This window comes from Pan paniscus, chromosome X, assembly GCF_029289425.2.
Source record: "Pan paniscus chromosome X, NHGRI_mPanPan1-v2.0_pri, whole genome shotgun sequence".
NCBI lineage: Eukaryota > Metazoa > Chordata > Mammalia > Primates > Hominidae > Pan > Pan paniscus.
The window spans coordinates 29,374,355-29,390,143 of NC_073272.2; the positions used below are offsets into that span (position 1 = coordinate 29,374,355).

Consider the following 15,789-nt stretch of genomic DNA (forward strand, 5'->3'; position numbering starts at 1 on the left):
AACCCCATCGTCTTAGGCCAAAAGCTTCTTAAGCTGATAAGCAACTTCAGCAAAGTCTCAGGATACAAAATCAGTGTGCAAAAATCACAAGCATTCCTACATACCAACAATATACAAGCCAAGAGGGAAACATGAATTAACTCCTCTTCACAATTGCTACAAAGATAATAAAATACCTAGGAATACAGCTAACAAGGGAAGCAAAGGACTTCCTCAAGGAGAACTACAAACTGCTGCTCAAGGAAATCAGAGAGGACTCAAGTAAATGGAAAAACATTCCATGCTCATGGATAGGAAGAATCAACATCATGAAAATGGTCATACTGCCCAAAGTAATTTATAGATTCAGTGCTACTCCCATTAAATTACCATTGACATTCTCTAGAGAATTACAAAAAACAACTACTTTAAAATTAATATGGAACCACAACAGAGCCTGTATAGCCAAGACAATCCTAAGCAAACAGAACAAAACTGGAGGCATCAAGCTACCTGACTTCAAACTATACTGCAAGGCTACAGTAACCAAAACAGCATGGTACTGGTACAAAATCAGGTACATAGGCTAATTGAACAGAATAAGGATCTCAGAAATAAGACTGCACATCTACAACAATCTGATCTCTGACAAACCTGACAAAAACAAGTAATGGAGAAAGGATTCCCTATTTAATAAATGGTGCTGGGAGAACTGGCTAGCCATATGCAGAAAATTGAAACTGGACCCCTTCCTTATACCTTATACAAAAATTAACCCAAGATGGATTTAAGACTTACACATAAAAGCCAAAACTATAAAAACCCTAGAAGAAAGTCCAGGCAATACCATTTATAAGCATGGGCAAAGATTTCATGAAGAAAATATCAAAAGCAATTGCAAGAAAAGCCAAAATTGACAAGTGGGATCTAATTAACCTAAAGAGCTTCTACACAGCAAGAGAAATTATCATCAGAGTGAACAGGCAACCTACAGAAAAGGAGAAAATTTTTGCAATCTATCCATCTGACAAATGTCCAATAGCTGGAATTCACAAGGAACTTAAACAAATTGACAAGAAAAAAACAACTCCATTAAAAAGTGGGCAAGGGGAATGAACAGACACTTCTCAAAAGAAGACCTTTATGTGACCAACAAACGTATGAAAAAAAGCTCAACATCACTGATAATTAGAGAAATGCAAATCAAAACCACAATGAGATACCACCTCACACCAGTCAGAATGGCAATTATTAAAATGTCAAAAAAAAAAACAGCAGATGCTGGTGAGGCTGTGGAGAAATAGGAACACTTTTACACTGTTGGTGGGAATGTAAATTAGTTCAATCATTGTGGAAGACAGTGGCGATTCCTCAATGACCTAGAACCAGAAATATCTTTTGACAAAGCAATCCCATTACTGGGTATAATACCCCAAAGAATACAAATCATTCTATTATAAAGATATGTGTACATGTATGTTCATTGCAGCACTATTCACAATAGCAAAGACATGAAATCAACCCAAATGCTCATCAATGATAGGCTGGATAAAGAAAATGTGATGCATATACACCATGGAATACTATGCAGCCATAAAAAGGAACAAGATAATGTCCTTTGTAGAGACATGGATGGAGCTGGAAGCCATTATCCTCAGCAGATGAATACAGGGACAGAAAACCAAGCACTGCATGTTTTCACCTATAAGTGGTAGCTGAACAATGAGAACACATTAACACAGGGAGGGAAACAACACACATTGGCGCCTGTTGGGGGTGTAGGGGGAGGGAGAGTATCAGGATAAATAGCTAATGCATGTGGGGCTTAATACCTGGGTGATGGGTTGATAGGTGCTGCAAACAACCATGGCACATGTTTACCTGTGTAACAAACCTGCATGTCCAGCACGTGTACCCCAGAACTTAAAATAAAATAAAAAAGAAACTGCTATTTGCCTATTTGGATGTAGTTTCAGAGAAATATATATATATATATATATATACACACACACACATACACACACACACACACAAATATACCAAAACAGACTGAATACCCAAAGTACTCCTCTCTTTTCAGACTTTCTATCTGTGAGGCTATATTTTATTCATATACATCAGCTAAAGCTATACATTGCACCAGCTTAAATGCAGAAGCAAATGTGAAGTTCCAGCTGTTTTCTACAGAGCCAGATGTAGAGATTTTTAAAAATATAAAGCAGTGCCCTCTTCTCACTAATTTTTCTTTTAATATAGTTATTTTAAAGATGATATAATTATTATATTAAATATAGTTAATATTTCTTATAAAATATATTACAAATATATTAAATGGGTTTGTAAGTATCATTTTAAATGAATTGATACTTAAATGTTTTTTTAAAATCACTCACTTTTAGTTTCTAATATGCTAACTATAGTTTGTTATAATCCACATTAATAAAAGCTTTTTTGGGTCTTCAGTAATTTTGACCAGAGTACGGGGGTCATGAGAGCAAAGAGTTTGCTAATGACTAATCTAGGACTCAAGTGAGGTGTATTAATTATGGCTTGTTAGATTTAAATGTCTTTTCCTTACAAGGCCCTTGTCACAGAAGGGCTAAGTCGTGTCAAGTGAAAGGAGCAAGAGAGGGTTGGTTAATCAGGACTATCTGTGCCCTGGTTTCAATGGGGGAAAAGACAGGCAATGAGATGGGTATGTTTTTTGCCTCATTTGGATTGAGAGCAGTAAGGAAGATGAGGTTTAAACACAGAGAAGAGTAAAGCTATTTCCCCCTTCTGCTCCTTTTGTCCCAGAGCCCCCAGAAACTGGGTGAGTCTAGTAGAAGTGACGGAATCTTTTAAGAGACCTTCAAACATAATTCTGTGCTGGACACTGAAAAAGACAAACAAAAAAAGTGCCATATAAAGTCTGTCAATCCCTAGGGGCCAGATTATCCCTTGCCCTGAAGGACTGCCAGGGTACATAATCAGATACATTAGCAACGGCTTCAACATGTTCTAGAACATCATGTCTTTGAATTAAGGGCTTAATACATAATCGATGAACACTTCAGTTCTGAGGTGAAAAGGTGGTTCCAGTGGAAATTTAAAAGGAAATATAAATGTTAGAATAAATATTAAAAAGAAATGTTAGAGTTTTACTGATAGAACCCTTTAATGCTGTTAAAAATACTGTTTTCCTACCTAGCTCTCTTTCATTTTCTACACCAGTGCTATCCAATATAAATATAATACAGCCATAAATAAAATGTGAACCACGGAAATAGTTTTAAATTTACTAGTAGTCACATTTTAGAAAGTAAAATCATTAGTGAAATTAATTAATATTTTTATCAACACAATATATCCAGAATATTATGGTTCCAATGTGTAATCAATATAAAAAAAATTCATAAAATATTTTGCACTCTTTTTTTCATAGTAAGTCTTCAAATATGGTATGTATTTTATACTTACAACATGATTCAGTGACTAACCACATTTCAAATGTTCAGTGACCTTATACGGCTTATGGCAAACATATTGGGCAACTCAGTTCTATACAGCCATAATTTCAGACGTCCATCAGCAGCATTAACTTGGGAACCTAGAAGTACTCTTCATGTTTTTTATTGTTTTCATTTTCTTGCTTCTCACAGTGCTAACAAAATACATAGATGTCAAAATTCTCAGTTTTACTTTCCTCTCTGCTGGGTATATTAGGTTAGCACTAGCAGTGATTCTTGGATTTTAATATCTCTGTTTCCATGTGGTGTGTAAATACAAGTATTAAAGTGACTTTTTCTAATATATCTTTACTTGGGAATTAAATATCACTGCTTCCTCTATTAGTTGATTCTGGGTATTTTCATTTGTTGAGGCCTCCGTGATAAAATGGTACTGCCTTTCTCCAAAGTAAAAGCTGCTGTTCCATTTGTTCTATTAGTTTTCTTGTTCTAGCAGCTTGGATTTAATACAATTTTTTTTTTTTTTTGAGACAGGGTCTTTGTCGCCCAGGCTGGAGTGCAGTGGCACCATCTTGGCTCACTGCAGCCCCCACCTCCCGGGTTCAAGTGATTCTCCTACCTCACCTTGGGAGTAGCTAAGATTACAGGCACCGGCCACCATGCCCGGCTAATTTTTGTATTTTTTGGTAGAGATGGGGTTTTGCCATGTTGGCCAGGCTTGTCTCAAACTCCTGACCTCAAGTGATCCGCCCACCTCGGCCTCCCAAAGTGCAGGGATTACAGGCGTGAGCCGCTGTGCCTGGCTGGATTTAATACACTTTTAAATTTAATATTTGACTTAGATTTTCTGTTCTGAAATAAATTATTGGGAAAGACGTGGGTTTATTTTATTTTAAGTCACTGGTCTAATTTTAAAAGATGTAGTTGTTCACTTGAAGTAGTACTCTAGGATTTAGGTAATTTTCTTTCATTATTTTATTTATTCATTCATTCCAAAATTGTTTATTGAGGTCACTATGTTTCAGGCAATGACTGTCTTTGCTTCCTTTCCTACCATGAAGAATCAATTATATTTTTGAATTGTTAATTCTTATCTAATTTCATGCTTACAGAATACTTGCAAAAAAAGTACAGTTCCCAAATATCTCTCATCTAGCTTTTCCTAAAGTTAACATTTTACATAATAATGACCAAAAACAGTAAATTAATATTGGTACAATACTATTCACTGAACTATACATAGTATTCAAATTTCACCAATTTTTCCACTAATGGCCCCTTTTCTTTTTCAGGATCCAATGTACTATCCCATATTTTATTTAGTTGTTGTGTCTCTTCATCTCCTCCAATGTCTGGCAGTTCTTCAGTCTTCCCTTGTTTTTTATAATCTCGGTACTAATGATACATACTGGTTAGTTCTTTTATAGCTGGCCCTCAGTTTGGGTTTCTCAGATGTTTTTTCATGATTTGAATGAAGTTATGCACTTTTGGCAAGAATACCACAAACATGATATTGTGCCTCAGAAGTGCATCACATCAGTGGGGCTCGTTATATCAACATTTCTTATGAATACTTCTTATGAATATTTCTGCCTGAGTTTTGAATCCCATTATTTTTCACCCTTTCACAGAGTCAGGGATATTCTGCTCTCTTTGATGTGCCTCTCACCCTCAGTAACTTCAATCTCTAAGTATCGTTTGATTCATCCAAGTAGCATCCCAATTGTGCTCAATAATCCCATATTTTAAAAAAATTAGATAACCATGATATCAACATGGTTATGTTAACCATGATCATTTGGTTAAGGTAGTTTTTGCCAGGTTTCTCCACTGTAAAGTTAAGATCTCTCTGTAGTTAGGAACTGTTTTTTGTGGAGATATTTTGAGTCTATGCAAATTCTGTTTCTCATCAAACTTCACTTACTATTTTTAGTATTCATTATTGGATCTCGTCTGTAGCAATTATTACTGTGGTGTGTGCTTAAAAGTGAATTTTCTATTTCTCTTTTTCTTTCTATGCCTTCTTCCTATTTATTTATTTACTTGGTGATTTATTTATATCCAGATAGACTTCTGGGTATTCATTTTCTCCTGTAGGTTAAAATCCAGTGCTATCATTTTTGTGTGTGTGCACAAATGGTTCTGTCTTTGGCAGATTCAGTTAGGATCTTTTTAAAGGTTGGCTACTATGTTCTTTCAACAATCCCCCGTTCCCTTTTGTTCATTTTGTTACTTCATAATGTCACAAGATTTTCAAGACTCATCTTGTATTTTTCCTATTTCAGCCCTAGAATCACTTGCTTTCCCAAGGATACCTAGTTCCTTTTGTTGTGGGATGGTGTTTAGAAACCAAGATCTGGACAATTTTAAGCTGTTGTTCCTTTACCCTCTTTTTGGGCCCTCTCAGTGGGAAAAGCTAGGAAATGAAGTCTTGCTTTCAAATTGTGTGCCTGGCCCTCTGAATCTGGGGTCCCTAAGCCCCGGGCCATGGACTGTTACCCTTCCATGGTCTGTTAGGAACCAGGCTGCACCTGCACAGCAGGAGGTGAGCGGTAGGTGAGTGAGCTTTACTGCCTGAACTCCACCTCCTGTTAGATTAGCGTTAGATTCTCATTGGAGCACAAACCCTACTGTGAACTGTGCATATGAGGGATCTGGGTTGCACGCTCCTTATGAGAATGGAATGCCTTCCCAATCCCCCCACCACCTTGCTCCAGTCCATGGAAAATTTGTCTTCCATGAAATCGATCCCTGGTGCTAAAATGGTTGAGGACTGCTGCTCTAAATAATATCTGGCTCTTTAAGTTGTGTATACATTAAAATTCTTTCCATGTAGCCAGTAACATTTTTAAATATTTTGTCCCTGTATGTTAAGTATGGATCTGTAAAGACCCCAAACCTCTAGGAACTCAGTGATCTACATTCTCTGTGCGTGCACTATAGCAGCTGAGTATCCTTGAAAAAGCATCCAACATTGTAAGTTGGCTTCATTACAGATTTATGATTACCAACTTTAAATTGCTTGGTAATCTTACTACATTTTTTCTGAGTAACTCATTCTTCATGTATTCGCAGCAATCATTTAAAACCACAGCTTTCTCATCTTCTGCCTTGTTATCAGCAAAAGATACTATTTGCTACTTCATGAAGACAATAGAACCTTTGAGTAGCCTACATTTCAACTTCATTTCACCAAACAGAAAATCAAGTCTGTTTATACACACACACACACACACACACACATACACACACACCATTTCCTCCTCCTAAGTTGAATACTTCTGCCTGACTATTGAATCCCATTATTATTCACCCTTTCACAGATTCAGGGATATTCTGCTGTCTTTGATGCGCCTCTCATATTCAATAACTTCAATCTCTACATATTGCTTGATTCCTCCAAATAGCATCTGAATATGCTCAATAATCCCATATTTAAAAAAACACTATCTCATATGCCTCTCCAATTCCTACTCAAAATAACTCTTATTACTAAAGTTTTGAAATACATTGTTTGCACTACACTAGTAATCTTTAGAATTTTGAGTTTTATATAAACAGTAAATGTTCAAAAAGAAAACTCAGACACCAACTTCATTTGAAAAATTATTCTATGTAAGGAAGTTAAATACACAGGCACTCACATGTGCACAGACCCACACATGTCCAATATGCTATTGTCATTTCATAAAAATAATTAACATAAAAATGGTATTGTTCTATAATTGGAATCACTTTAGCTGAGTGGTTCTTAATGAGGAATGATTTTGCCCCTCAAGGAGCATTTGACAATATCTGGAGACATTTTTGTTTGTCACGCTGAGCAGAATGTGCTACTAATATCTAATGGATAGAGGTCAAGGATAGTGGTAAGCTTATTACAATGCACAAGACAGCCTCCTACAGTACATAATTATCCAGTGTAAAACGGTGATAGTATTGAGGTTGAGAACCCTGGTGAACTTTATGAAAAACAATATTGTTTTTTTTTTCAATTATTTGAGGTGAACTAAAAAATATATAGAAGAGCATTTGGCAAACCCTGGTTTACTTTTATTGTCTCCTCTTCCTCGTGTCTCCTTCATGCCAAATCTAGCTCTTACTATTTCATCGTCTATGAAACTGCTCTCATAATAGCCCCCCATAATCTTAATTTCATGGAGTTTTATGGCTTTTAGTCCTAATCTTACTTGTAATCTCAGTCTTAATATTGTCCATCATATCACTCTTGTAAAATCAATTTTGTTCCTTGGAATCCAAGACAGCTCACCTCTTAACTGTCTACTACACCACTGCATGTACATCCATATCTTCTATGGGTTCCCCATTCTTATTGTCTACTGATTCTGTATTGGTAGTGTTTCCCAGATTGTCCTAGATTCCCTTTTCTTCTCACTCACACTCCATCAGCATCTACATTAACTCCCATGGTTTCCACCACCATCTAAATTTTGATGCCTCACAAGTCAAAATCACAAGTGCTGAACCCTTTCCTGGGCCTCAAGCCCTGTCATGTTTTACCTCTATAGAAGGGATATTTCTGTTTAAGTATCACAGAAGCACATGAAACTCAACATGAGCAATACTCAAACTCCTTCTCTGCCAAATCTAGTAGATTTTATTTATTTTGCCTGTTATATAGCTACCAAATCCCCAATTACCAGTACTCTGGTGCAGGGTCTCATTATCACTCTCACCTGTATTTATCACTGTTTCAATTTAAATGGTCCTTGTGGTTCTTACCTTCCCACTTCCCATCTTCACCCCTTTAGTGAACTCTCAGTAAGAAAACGTCTTATTGGCTTCTGTTACCTTTAAGGAAGCCAATATAAAGCCATTATAAAATGTTTTATATCTCTTCATGTGACATGAAAGGCCTCTTATGATCTCATGCTTACTTATTATTTAATCTTATTTTCTATCAGTGCTCATCCACTAACACACACCATCAGGGTATCTTTGGTTGCTCAAATAAACCTCATTTTCCCCTCTCCACAGGCCTTTGCATGTGCTGTCCCTCAGCCTGGAACACTCTATTCAGCTCCAAACTCCACTGCTAACAGAGTCCACCCTCCTTTTGTCTTATTTCACCCCCCCACTCCAAGTAGTGACAAGGTTGTAGAACAAATGACACTGTTATATATTGCTGGAAAGAGTGTAATTTGGGACAAACGTGTTTAGATCTGTTAGGTAGTATCTACTAAAGTTGAACATATGTGTACTGCAACTGGGTCATAGGTATATATATATATGTTCAGTTTTATAAAAACCCAACGTCAGTATTTATGTCTGTCACCTAAAGGTAGTAATAAGATTGTTCATAGTATTAGGTTGATGCAAATGTGGTTGTGGTTTTTGCCATTACTTTTAATGCAAAAAATGCAATTACTTTTGCACCAACATAATGGTATGGTTTATTCACTCCTCTATTATCCACTGGACAGCAATTCCTCCAGGATAGCTTTTCTGACATGCCACCCATTCTCACATCCTGGCTCACTTTATTATCCTGCTGTATCCTTTCATAATTAATGTGCTTTCCTGAAATTGCTTGTTAAATTGCATGCCTGTTTATACTGTCTGTTCTTTGAAGGTGAGGAGTGTATTAGTATTATTTGTGGTTTTATTCTCACTTTTCACCTTTGCTCTTGGTGCTAAAAAGGAGGGTTGAAAAAAATACCAAGTTTTAGATGGTTTAAATTCCTGGTTTTAGCAACCAGGAATAGAATATATTCCTGCAGATCATGGGGAGTTTGTTTCTAGACAATTTAACCTTAACATGATGATGGCCTGTCCTGTTCTAATTGCTCTTTCCTGGACATGACATTCAAACTTGCCATTAAATATTTCTTGAGCTTTTGGAAATATCATTTGATTTCCATGTTCTTAATGACCTGTGTTTCAAGATTTTTTTTTATTTTCAACTTTATCTTTTCCGAAACCTAATTAAATCACATAAATAAAAACATGTACTTATCACTATCACGACACCATAAAACCCTGAATTAAACTTTTTAAAATGTCTTGCCAACAGAAAAAAAATTTGAAAATTATGTTATTTAAATATCTATGAAGGATTTTTAATAATAACCTGTTCACATGCTTTCCTTATATTAAAATACATAGTTACATTTAAAGAAATATGTGGTACATACTTGCAAAATCCTTAGAAAAGTGTCAATAAAAGAACCATACAAGAAATTCCTTTTTACTGTGTTTATTGCTTTCATTTTAGAGAGAATATAAGAGGTGAAATGCAAGATACTATGGGTTGTAACATAGCAACAATAAAGATAAAATCATAAAAGAGAATGTTTGGCTTGGCTTTTGAAGAAAGAATTAGTAGGCCCCTGGGGTGGTTTTCAATATACTCTTCACCTTAAATATTTTGTATCTCTTGGTATTTTTCTCTTTTATACATTCAGTTCAGTTCATTTATACATTATGGAATATACATTGAAATGTTATAGTTAAAATGTAGACATAAAGGGACAAGCAAATAACAGAATACTTTTATTTTATTAGGATGCACAATATTGTTGGAAAACTAACACTCAGGGATCCAAAATTGAACTAATATATGAAGGAATGTATAACAAGAGGCTAGTTAGTGGGTTGACAAACTGACTTCCCCAAAGGGACTTCAGTATATGTACTGCTTTTTCACTGTGGTCAAAATCACAGGTTAAAATAAGAAGTAGTTTGAAATTCCTACCCACACAATGTGGTACTAAGGGCAGTGGATAAATCTTGAAAATATGGGGTCTACCCCTCTCCCCATTCATCCAGCATGTCCTTAGGGCCCTCAATCATATAACTAGTCAGCAGAGCATTATGTGCTCTGGGAGAATTTGGGAAACCCAAACTATTCTATTACTGAAGTGACTTCAGTACTTCCATTAAAAAAAAAAATATATATATATATATATATAATTTCAAAGTTTATTTTAGATTCAGGGCGTCTATGTGCAGGTTTGTTACATGGGTATATTGCATGATGCTGAGGTTTGAAATACAAATGATCCCGTCACCCAGGTAGCGAACATAGTCCTCAATAATTAGTTTTTCAACCCTTGCTCCCTCCGTCCCCAGTATATATTTTCGCCATCTTTATGTCCACTAGTACTCAATGTTTAGCTCCCACTTATAAGTGAGAAGGTACGGCATTTGGTTTTCTGTTCCTGCATTAATTCACTTAGGATAATGGCCTCCAGCTGCATTCATGTTGCTGCAAAGGACATGATTTCTATCTTTTTTGTGGCTGCATGGTATTTCATGGTGTGTATGTACCACTTTATTAAATCTACTGCTGATGGACATCTAGGTTCCTTCCATGTCTTTGTTACTGTGAATAGTAATGCAATGAACATAGGGTGCAGGTAGAGCAATTTATTTTCTTTTGGGTATGTACCCAGTAATGAGATTGCTTGGTTGAATGGCAGTTCTGTTTTAAGCTCTTTGAGGAATCTCCAAACTGTTTTCCACAGTGGCTGAACTAATTTACATTCCTATAAACAATGTATAAACCTTCCCTTTTATCTGCAGCCTCACCAGCATATGTTGTTTTTTTACTTTTTAACAGTAGCCATTCTGACAGGTGTGAGACCAGTAGAAAAAGGCATTATGAGAAGTACTATTTTAAACTACCTGAAAGAGCAACTTACACACCAATGCATATAAGCTGTGATTTGTGGAAGTAAGTGGAGATGGGGAAGAGGAGTTCATTGAATTCATCCCTCCCCACCAACGAGCTTCTAAGACAATATAACCTGTTCTTCCCATTTACACACACCGAGAATGAGTTTATTGAAATAACTTATAGAAATGACTTAAGTAATATAAAACACATCACACATTTTATCTGTATGTTGAATATCAAAATTGAGATTCCTGGAAAATTCTTATTTTCAAAAGTATATACCCAGATTACTTGTAAGCATTGGAAAGACAATGGCTAATCACTCACATTTTGGAAATGAGAGAAATTACCTCAATCAGGACAAGTTCTTAGTGTCACTCATTTAGTGGTAGATCCATGATAGAGAATGCAATTCTCAGACCAAAGATTATGGTTGGTTCCTTAACTATGCCTTGAATATACTAAACAACTTCCCATTTATCAGCTGGAGAACTTACAATGTTATAGAGTGGTCATGGGCTTAAGAAAATGTTTACAGAGAGGTTATATATTGTATTAGAAAGCTGTTTATCGGGCCATGAATGTGCTATCCACAGAGAAACTATGTTTTGTGGATATGGGAAGGAAAGGAGTAAATAAGGCAAATGCATTGCAAGAAAGAATTTGGAGAATAAATGCAGCAAGCACTTACCATGTAGGCCCAGCCTTGGATATGGTGAAATGAATATTATTTTGAATTAATTAAATTTATTTGCTACATACCATATTTAATCAGCTTCATAGCTTTGTAGTTATACCATCTTATATATTTTTCTGGAAATTTTATATCCTGTGGGGAAACATGAAAGATCAATTTACCAAACAGAAAGAAATTATCAAGCCACTATGTCTAGAAACATTTTATTTGAATTTTATCTTCCCATGATTTGCACATAAAAAAGGAAGGAAGAAGATTGATTTTGCAAGTTTTCCAAAAAACTAAACTTGGCTCTAAGTAATGTTGGATTTGACAGAAATGAAAGTATTTTAATCAAAATGTCATATATTAAAAGAATAAACCATGTGTGTAAATTCAAAACTTTGATTCTTACTCCTTTCCCCCTTTCAATTAAATTGAACCTGTAGAGCACATAAAGGACAAACTAAGCAAAGTTGCTCCTGAACTGATGATATTACCATATCTACCATTAGTAATATTTCTTTAACATTTATATTCTGCCTCTTCACTTTCCACACTGAATCACTGTAAAAATAGGTGTGAACTGCATGGACATGAGCAGTGCTTTTCTTGAAAGCAATGATCAGTTAAAGAAATCCAGAAATCAATATCTTTCTCAAAAGCAACTGGTAGAAGACAAATCCCAAACAATTACTGGAATCCAAGAAGAAAATGAATTAATTTAGGTTTTTTTTCTACAAGTAGTAGAAACTGTAAGGTCCTATTATCAAAATTAGATTAGGATGGAACTAGAGAGCCACAACTTTAGCCACAAAGTTTCAAAATATCCTGCCTCTGGACCATGGAGCGCTTGATAAAATGGTGCATTTGGATACTTTACTTGCTTACAGCGTGGGAAAGACTCACGTAAACTGCAGTAAGAACCATGAGAGATAGTTTTGTTCTGTGGAGTCGCAAAAGCTGAACATCCTCCCCACAAGGTTATTTAGAAGACGTCTTGCACTGTTCGAATGCAGAGGAAGGCGAATGACTCGATTCTATGGTATGTAATCAATATTTTGATTTCAACAATGATTTTGGGAGTGGGGTTAATTTTTAATTGCAGAGATCTTTCTAGTATGAAGACAACTGGATTCATCCCTCTGTGATTGAAAGTTACCTTAAATAATACTGAGCGGAAATAGTCTTGTTTCTTTATTTTACAGAAAATTTTACAGTTGCCTGGGGCACAATATGAGAAATCTTACTTGTTTTTCTCTTTTTAAACACAATGCTGCACTTCTAGTAAAGTATATTCTCACCAGAACTTTCTAATACATTGATATGAAAATATTCCTACACTATCTCAAATATTAAGACGGAATAGAGATAATTCATCTTATAATGTTAGACCTACATAGCACCATAATAAATTCATATTTTTAAAATTGAAATGGGGTCTTGCTTTGTTGCCCAGGCTAGTCTCGAACTCCTGGCCTCAAGCTATCCTCCCACCTCAGCCTTCCAAAGAGCTGGGATTACAGGTATGAGCCACCACACTTTGCCAGCACCATAACACATTTATGTTAAATGTTTATAAAAGTCTTTACGTTTTATATATATATAAATAAATAAATAATTTGATAGGTTACGTTACATTTTATAAAATACTTTATCATATAAGCATACCAGTAGGACTATATTTGGTATATCATAAATGCTGGGGGTTTTTCTTCATCCTGAATTTGAAAATACATGTACTGGTGTGTGATTCAACTTATTTAATTCAAATAGGAAAAGAAAAGTTTTTCAAAAAATGTTTGCTAGGCTTAGCTATTTGCCGATAACATTTGGGTGGGGTAATTTGTGTGTGTGTTAGTATCCAGCAGGCTACAGAAAGTTTAGCATAGCAGCTACCCAATCCCATAAATGCAATAACACTTTCCAGATACTATGATAACCAAAACCTCCCACATTTTCAATTCCCTGATCATCCTCTTTTACCCCATTGAGGAGACTGGCTTAGAACAGTGGTTTACAGAATTATGATGCTCTCTACATTTATAAAAATAAGGCAGTAAGTTGTTGCTTCTCCCCTTTCCCTCTACCTCTCTCTCCCTCTTCCCTTCTCTCTCCCCACTCTCCTTTTCATCTTGTTAGAAACTGCTATTGAAAGCGTAGTAATAAACAAACATCTTTCTTTCATGGTATCTTATAGGTAGCAAAGTTCTTTTATATGTATTATTTTATTTTATCATTATAATATCTATATCTGGAAAGCAGAGCATACATTATATTTCTCTGCATACAGGTAAAAAACAATAAACGAAGGCTCAGGGAAGTTAAGAAACTGTATCATACCGTAGTGATGCTGGAAAGTGTCTTGTTCTTGTTTAGATTAGTCTTTTTAACTATGTCTGACTGAAATGTTAACATGTTCCCTGTCTTTAAGAAGACAATAGTTTAAGTGGGAAGAAAATTTCAATCAACATAGCTTAAATCCTAACTTTCAGTATGCAGACACACTAATATTAACTACAGGAAAATGCTCCCAAATGTACAGCACAGCCTGGCTGTCGTCCATCCTGCCATCGCTGCTTTTGTCCCATTTGAAGTGAACGCAGTGCTGCCCTCCTGGCAGGTCCTGGCACAGCAGCTTCACCACCCGCCGGGTCCCCTCACACCAGTGGCTGCTGACCACCGTGGTGAGGGAGAAGGCGAGGGCGATGCAGATGGGTAGGAGGAGTAGTGCCTGCTGCTGCCTGGCCCCGTCCACGGCTGAGTGAGGTATGTGGGGCAGGATGAGCTGTGGGGCCCCCTCCTCCTGCCTCGTCACAGTACCTGGGCCTCAGCTCTGCCATCTGGCATCCTCACACAGCCTCCTCTCACGTCCCCCTGGGGAATTGCATGTGCTGCCGCACCACATCCAGAGGCATGGAGCCGGGGCACGTTCCTGTCAAGGGTGCTGGCCCTGCCATTCTCCCCAGGAGGTAGGTGTGCAGGAGAGCATTGTTTTTTTTTTGTTTGTTTTTGTTTTGTTGTGTTTTTTTTGTTTTATTTATTTATTTATTTTGAGACGGAGTTTCGCTCTTGTTGCCCAGGCTGGAGTGCAATGGCATGATCTCGGCTCACCGCAACCTCCGCCTCCTGGGTTCAAGCGATTCCCCTGCCTCAGCCTCCTGAGTAGCTGGGACTACATACAGGGGCATGCCACCATGACAGGATAATTTTTTTGTATTTTAGTAGAGACGGGGTTTCAACCTTGTTGGCCAGGATGGTCTCGATCTCCTGACCTCGTGATCTGCCCGCCTCAGCCTCCCAAAGTGCTGGGATTACAGGTGTGAGCCACCGCATCTGGCCAGAGGGCATTGTTTTTTAATTGTGGTAAAACACACACATAACATGAAATTAACCATCTCAACCTTTTTTTTTTTTTTTTTTTTTTTGAGACAGAGTTTCACTCTGTTGCCCAGGCTGGGGTGCAGTGGCACAGTCTTGGCTCACTGCAACCTCCACTTCCCAGGTTCAAGCGATTCTCCCACCTCAGCCTCTCAAGTAGCTGGGATTACAGGTGCCTGCCACCACACCCAGCTAATTTTTGTATTTTTAGTAGAGACGGGGTTTCACCATATTGGCCAGGCTGGTCTCAAACTCCTGAACTCAGGTGATCCACCTGCCTCGGCCTCCCAGAGTGCTGGAATGACAGGCATGAGCCACCGTGCCCAGCCATCTCAACCATTTTTAAGTGCACAGTTCAGTGGCATTAACTACGCTCACAGTGTTGTGCAACCATCACCACCATCCACCTCCAGAACTCTTTTCATCTTTCATCATCTGTACCTGTCACACAACTCCCATTGCCCTTCCTCCCACCCTTGGCAACCACCATTCTTCTCTCTGACTTTATGAATTTGACTATTCTAGGTGCTTCCTATAAGTGGACTCATACAGTGTCTGTCCCTTTGTGACTTGCTTACTTCACTTAGCATAATGTCCTTAAGCTTCATGCATGTCATAGCATGTGTCAGGATGTCCTTCCTTTTTCAAGGCAGAATAATATTCCC

The 15,789-nt window shown here is 37.1% G+C and overlaps 1 protein-coding gene across 9 annotated transcripts in view; it reads left to right on the top strand.

The window, feature by feature from the left end:
• The first annotated feature begins 12,668 nt into the window (after positions 1–12,668).
• Positions 12,669–15,789, top strand: part of DCAF8L2 (DDB1 and CUL4 associated factor 8 like 2) — a 163,553-nt gene continuing 160,432 nt past the window's right edge. For 5 of the 9 annotated variants that reach the window (XM_055106344.1, XM_024927270.4, XM_024927268.4 and 2 more), the window contains exon 1: positions 12,676–12,788. The gene's annotated coding sequence lies outside the window, so the exon portion shown is untranslated. Of the gene's footprint in view, positions 12,789–15,789 lie in introns of all 9 variants that reach the window. The other 4 variants (XM_055106339.1, XM_024927269.3, XM_055106342.1 and 1 more) reach the window with 3 other exon arrangements.